The sequence below is a fragment of the Nicotiana attenuata genome, unplaced genomic scaffold, assembly GCF_001879085.1.
Source record: "Nicotiana attenuata strain UT unplaced genomic scaffold, NIATTr2, whole genome shotgun sequence".
NCBI classification, from domain to species: Eukaryota; Viridiplantae; Streptophyta; class Magnoliopsida; order Solanales; family Solanaceae; genus Nicotiana; species Nicotiana attenuata.
Window position 1 is genome coordinate 110591 of NW_017670337.1, and position 7529 is coordinate 118119.

Genomic DNA, 7529 nt, shown 5'->3' on the forward strand with positions numbered 1-7529 from the left:
AATGTCTACACGCATGACTGTAAGTTTTATTTTAATGTCATTGTATCATATATTAAGCTATTTCTTTAGATAGCTTAATTGTTTTCTGAAATAAGTTATACAGAATTTTTTAGATAGACGTATTTAGTTGTATTGTCATGCAGTAGCCTTATAATGTTTTTGTTTCTTTTCAGCTGCCTAAAGTTAAGCAGATGTTTGATGTATATCATTGTATTCATAAGCTAAGACGTAATTATAGTTTTTAGTCTGTCGGTCTACATATATGATGTATTCTTCTGTATTCAAACATTTCAGTTGTATTTAACTGAATAATTCTGCATTATACATATAGAAATTCATTTATATGTGCTCAAAACTTATAGGTCTATGTTTAAATGTAGGTGGTACCATCAACTGAATACTTACATACGGTTAACGATGGAGGGAGGCATTACACCGTCTGCTTGTTAGAGAGAAAATGCGTTTGTGGGAGGTTCCAAGTTGATGAATTACCATGCCCACATGCTTGGGCTGTATTGAAGAGCAAGTTTCTAATGCCAGAAGATTATTGCTCTAACTATTACAAACCAAATTATGTTGTAATGACGTACGATGTGCATGTGTACCCGCTACCGGACAGAAATGACTGGAATATACCAGCACATATTGTAGAGGAAGTTGCATTACCACCCAAATGGAAAAGACCTCCTGGAAGGCCAAAGAAGAAGCGCGATAAACCTTTCAGTGAATTGCTGCAGCCGAAAAATCAATATTCATGTAGCATATGTGGGCAGGGAGGACATAATAAGCGAACGTGTAGAAATGCTCCACGTGGGATTTAGTTAACACTATGACATGTATTAGTGCTCCAACGATTTATCATTACTTTTGATGACATCGTGAAGTAATACATTTTGAACCTTTTCGTGAATAGATTCTGGATACATTTAGTTGTAGTATTGTGTTGAATACATTCGAATACAACCTTGTCAACAGATACTTAGACAATTTATTATAGACAATGCCTGAGTTGTATATACATAACCAATCAAAATACATTGGAATACAACTATATACTCAGCTATAATATAACAATTCAATAAATACATATACAATCTGCTGAATATATAATTATAGCCATTGTACTATTCAGTCTCTAAATTAGATATACAATGCACACAACTGGAGCTGATTACGTACTAATATATAATGTTGAATACATATAAAAATACAAATTGTCTTATACATTGTGTCTGCCTTGACTATACAAATCAAACCAAATAAATACAATTACTTATAGATTTGTATAAGTATGAATGTAACCTGCTTAAGTAAAATAAATACATCAAAGTTGAGTACAAACATATAAACCTGTAACATACAGTTTCTGACTTTAATATATAAGCCAAGTGACTGAATATTAATACATACTTATACGCCCTGTTGAATACGTATGAATATATCCTGTAAGATACATATGAGTACAAACTGTAGATTAAGCATGAATACTTATGAACAAAACAAAGAAACATAGATTGAAAAGTTGCAATTGTCATATATGAACACCATTGATAAAGTGATTAAAACATTCTAACTGAATACAATCTTCACCAAAAAGCTATTCAAAAAAACAGTATTCACCTAAAACAACCTTCCAAAACTACATTCACTTAAAGCTACTCTAACACTATCTGCAACTTTGAATCTGACTTCGTGATTTGCCTAGCAATCTTTGAGGGTGCTTCATTCTCGCTTATGGCATTAGCGTCTATCTTCCGCATAGCATAGTCCCAGATGAGAGCACCATATCTTTGACGGAGTAGATTAGAATCAAATATTGTTTGTGGAATCACACCAAGAGTGCTCAGAAACTCTGCGTATGCCGCAACATGCACCCCACATTCCCTGAAAAATGTTGATTGAAACAATTAAAAATAATTCATACAATTAGAGTTTTAAAATGATACAAGCATGATGACTGAATACATACATGCTCCCAGTTTTTTGTTGAGGCAGATTTGATATGAAAACAACTTCAAAGAGATCTGTATGTGACTTGTCAGTGTATGCTGAGTAAGTAGACGAATCTATGCCTTGACTATCTCTGTAAGAGCCACTGATTGATAGATACAGAGGTACAAGCTTAGCAAGTTTATCTATCTCAGAAGCTACATAGGCATCATGACCTGCAGATCTGTATGAGTCATACACTTTGATACATCTCTCCTTGAATGAGACAACAGCCAATATCCAATGTAATTTGTCTTTCAAGTTGACTGGTATCAAGACATTGTCAACAGTATGTATATTAGCTAGCAATCTGTAGCCCCTTATGTACTCACATACCACATCCTCTTCTTTGGCTACATTTGCATTACTATCTGTATCAGCATACCTGTCAAAGATTTCTGCGATTCTTGTCTTGAATATACAATCAACAGTTGTATACTTGAAGTTGGTTGTTTGGTTGTACTTTCCCTTGTTTCTCAGATAGTAGAATATGACATCAATATGCTATATACAAATTTAATCACATAGTGTTAGTACAATGAATCAAATTAAGGAAAAGAAACTGAATATGATAAGTGAAAACTCAGTTAAATACATCACACAGATTCAGTTTGTAACGACCCGATCGATTGTTTTGAGCTCTAGCGCGTTGTTCAACAGTTTGAGGCAATGAGCAGCTTCAATTCAGGTATTATGACTTGTACGCGTGGTCGGAATTGAATTTCGGGAAGTTCGGAGTTGACTTGGAGAGGGAATTCTCATTTCAGAAGCTTTAAGCTGAGAGAATTGACTAAGATTAGATTTCAGAGTAAACGACCTCGAAATCGGGATCTAAAGGCTCCAGTAGGTTCGTAAGATGATTTCGGACTTGGGCGTATGTCCGGATCGGGTTTTGGATGACCCGGGAGCGTTCTGGCACCTATTGTGGAAGTTAGCATTTTGGAAAAAATTTCATAAGTTTGGGTTTAAGTGCATTTCAGTGTTATCGATGTCCGTTTGAGATTTCGAGTCTGGGAGTAGCTCCGTATGGTGATTCTGGAGTTGGGAGCGCGATCAGAAGTGAATTCGGAGGTCCGTGGGTCATTTTGGAGCCATTTGGCTAAGGATGGAAATTTGAAAGTTTTTGAGAAGTTTGACCGGAAGTGGACTTTCTGATATCGGGGTCGGAATCCGATTCCTAAAGTTGGAGTAGGTCCGTAATGTCAAATATGACTTGTGTGCTAAATTTGAATTCAATCGGACGTGATTTGATAGGTTTAAACATCGAAAGTAGAAGTTTAAAATTCTAAAGTTCATAAAGCTTGGATTGGAGGTCGATTCATGATTTTAGCATTGTTTGATATGGTTTGAGGCCTCGAGCAAGTCCGTAATGTGTTTTGGGAATGGTTGGTATGGTTATTTGGGGTCCCGGTGGCCTCGGGTGGATTTCGGGTGGTTAACAGATCGAATTCGGAGTTTGAAGAAGAGCTGAAGTTGTTGGTTGCTAGTGTAACCGCACCTGCGAGACTAGGGCCGCAGGTGCAGAGCCGCAGGAGCGGCCCTATGGTTGCAGATGCGGTATTGGCGGAAGAGAGCTGGGACCGCACATGCGGTCGTTTTGCCGCAGATATGGGACCGCATCTGTGGAAGAGAGGGCGCAGAAGCGGAATGGGCTGGGGAGCCCCGGACCGCAGAAGCGGCAATTGGTCTCGCACCTGCGGAACCGCAGAAGCGGTCAAGTGACCGCAGGTGCGGAAAGTGCTGGAGGCAGTGAGTGTTTTAAAAATCAAGATTTGGCCATTTTCTCTCATATTTCTTGTCTTGGGCGATTCTTGGAGGGTTTCAAGAAGGGATTTTCATCATCAACGATAAGGTAAGCTATCCCCACCTATCTTGAGTTAAATACATTGATTATGTACGGATTTGAGCATGAAATTGGTAGAAACTTGGGGTTTGAGGGAAAACCTAGAAAATTGATATTCTTGGGATTTGACCACGATTTTGGCTATGAAATTGAGAATAAATTATATATATGAGTTCGTGAGGCTATGGGTAAACTTGTTCTTCGAAAAATTTCGAAATCCGGGCACGTGGGCCCGAGGGCGTTTTTGTTAAACTTTTGATCGGGGTTAGGAATTGTTATAAATTGGATTGTAATGAGTAATTGAGCATATATTAATGGATTTGCATAATTATTGGCTAGTTTTAGAGCATTTAGCATCGGTTCGAGTCTTCGGAAGGGCGTGGAATGCCGGTTATGGATCTTCGGAGCGAGGTGAGTCTCTTTTCTAACCTTGTAAGAGGGAATTGTCCCCATAGGTGAAATAATTGGTTATGTGCTCCTATTTGTGGGGGCTACGTACGCACGAGGTGACGAGAGTCCGTGCGTAGCTACTAATATGTGTAAGTCCGGTAGTCTAGGACCCAAAAGCATGCTATACTTGGAATATTTGTGATCTTATTGACAATTGAATTTCTTAAATCCTATCGAAGTGGTAAATGAATTTCTAAGAGGATTAAACTACATTTTCTTAAATCATTAAAAGAGAATTGGCTTTTATTTGGATAAATATTCCCCGATAAATTCTTAATTTGCTGTTTGAGCATGTATTTCTATGTGTACCTGCGTCGCATGTATGATTCGCGAGCAGGGTGATTGTTTAGTTAAATTTGACCGCGTCGCATGTATGATTCGCGAGCGGGGTAATAGATGCATCTATGGTTCGCGCCGTTCGACCCTCGGCAGTGCACATTTTACATTTATGTTGGATCGGGCCGTACGACCACGACATGAGTTGTGCATGCTTGTATTGCTTGCCTTGATATTTATTGATACTGATATCTGCTCTCCTCGACTTGAGAGAATTGTTAATTAGTGGATTGTGAATCCGGAGACTTTCAATAAAAAGGGACCTTTACCTGTTTGTTACTCATTCGAATTTACTATCGTTCTTAATAAATCCGTGATTTATCGCATTAATAATATTACTATTGGACCATTAGTAAGTGTCGAAGTTGCCATTTCGTCTCTACTACTTCGAGATTAGGCGGCATACTTATTGAGTACACGTTGTTTTCGTACTCATGGTACACTTGTTGTGCATTTTGTTGCACAGGTGCAGGTACTTCTAGTGGCCTACTGGGCGTTGCAGTATGGGTGACACGGAGACTAGGTGAGTTGTATTTCCTCGAGGCGACCTGCAGCTAGTATAGTCTCTCTCAGAATTTCATTTACTTTATGTCCAATTTGTCTTCCGGACAGCTGTTGTACTTTATTCAATTTCTTAGAAATTTGCCATGCACTTGTGACACCGGGTTCTGGGATGGTAATAAAGTATTTTGTATTAACTGCTTATCATTTAATTTGATTTGAGATGGTTATCTTTTTAATTGGTAAATTTGAAGGAAAATCATAGATTTCAAGAGTATTAAAACGAGAATTTAATTAAGTATTTTGGTTGGCTTGCCTGACAGTGGTATCCGGCGCCATCACGATCCTTAGTGGATTTTGGGTCGTGACACAGTTAAATACATCTGTTATTTAAACTATTGAGTACTGTTAAAATACAACTGAATACAGTTAAATACATTTTGTTATTCAAGACTAATGAGGCAATTAAATACATAATACAGATTCAGTTAAATACATCTGTTATTTACAACTACTGAGTACTTTTAAAATACATCTGAATACAGTTAAATACAACAGTTATGAAAGAATAATGAGGCCATTAAATACATCATACAGATTCAGTTAAATACATCTGTTATTTAAACTACTTAGTACTGTTAAAATACAACTGAATACAGTTAAATACATTTTGTTATTCAAGACTAATGAGGCAATTAAATACATAATACAGATTCAGTTAAATACATCTGTTATTTATAACTACTGAGTACTTTTAAAATACATTTGAATACAGTTAAATACATCAGTTATTCAAGAATAACGAGGCCATTAAATACATCATACAGATTCAATTAAATACATCTGTTATTTACAACTACTAAGTAATGTTAAAATACATCCGAATACAATTAAATACAACAGATGTAAAAGATACATCTGAGTACAATTGAATACATAAAAATAATTGAAAACAAATTTGTGTGAGAGCTCAATTTGTGAATTATACAATTAGACAAACCAATCCCAAAGAAATGAATTATAGTGGAGTTGGAAGGGGTAAAACATACATTGTCATCCCATTGTTTACTGTCAAGCGATAGAAGGTAAAATAATTTTTTGAATTGACTTGATCAAATCCAAAATCCAATGGTATATGAAGTGCTGACTTGTTCTTCTTGTAATGGTCTTCCAAATTACTTCTACAAGTATGATATAAAAAATATTATATCCATTTTTAAAAATATAAATACGTAATAGACATGCCGGGAAAAAACTCACTTCTGTTCATGTCTAGCGAGAAGACCATCACGAACCCATTTCTCGTACTCCTGAATGATTAATGTAGGATGTGGCCCCGTTATTGAATCATCCTCAAAGGGGTGTCTTTTTTAAATATGGGTGTCAACTTTACTGAGGTACCTGTTGTTCATTGAATTCATGAATAAAGACTTTTAATTATAAATACCATGGGGAAATAGATCATTAGTTTATAAAATACTAACCTGCGGAGTCGAAGTTAGACTCGTAAGGCGAAGAATACCATCTACTTGGTCGCCGATTCCTATGAGATGGTAATGGGGTTGATTCAACATTTTTTGCACTGTTGTGTATCACAATTCTAGTTTCTGGAATTTGACTTGGAAGAAACTTGTTGTCCAGCTCAAGTTGCGATACATAGTAATCCGTAGATACACCCTCTTGGCCTATAGGTGGTATGTTGCACGGAACCTTCGATGTATTATTTCCCTCCACTCTTGACTCCACACAAAGAGCATTAACCACTATATTCTGTTAGACGTATGCATCAATGTTAGTGTAGTAACTGACTGTAAGAATACAGTTATATACATATAAATACAAAACATATTTGATCTTGAATTTTGTATTTTGTTAAGGCTGTATTTACATGGAGAATTTAAATACATTGGACAACATGATTAGAATACATCTAAATACATATAAATACATTACATATTTGGGGCAGAATTTAAATGCATCTAACTGGAAGTTATAACATTACTATATAGAGGAAGTTTAAATGTATATAATTATCATGTTGTAATATATATATGTATGAATACATCTAGATACAACATGCGAAGATCAAAATAATTATGTAGAAATAAAGTCAGGAAAATACAAATGCATATAGGATTAAGGTAATTAAAAATACTGAAGTATTCTGTATATACTTGTATTTCACAATGTTACAAATTGTTTTATATATGATTAATCCGAATAAGAGCAAACATGAGATATAAACATATAGTAAAGAGGTTAAAAAATGTTAAACCTCAACATTATCGCCGACAGCCGTATCAGTCTGTCTGTGACATTTTAGATTATCTTGCAAGTTGGCATCATATGACATTTCTATACCATCATCACGTCTCCATGTGGTTTCCTTTCTTTGGTGTACACTTTCTTT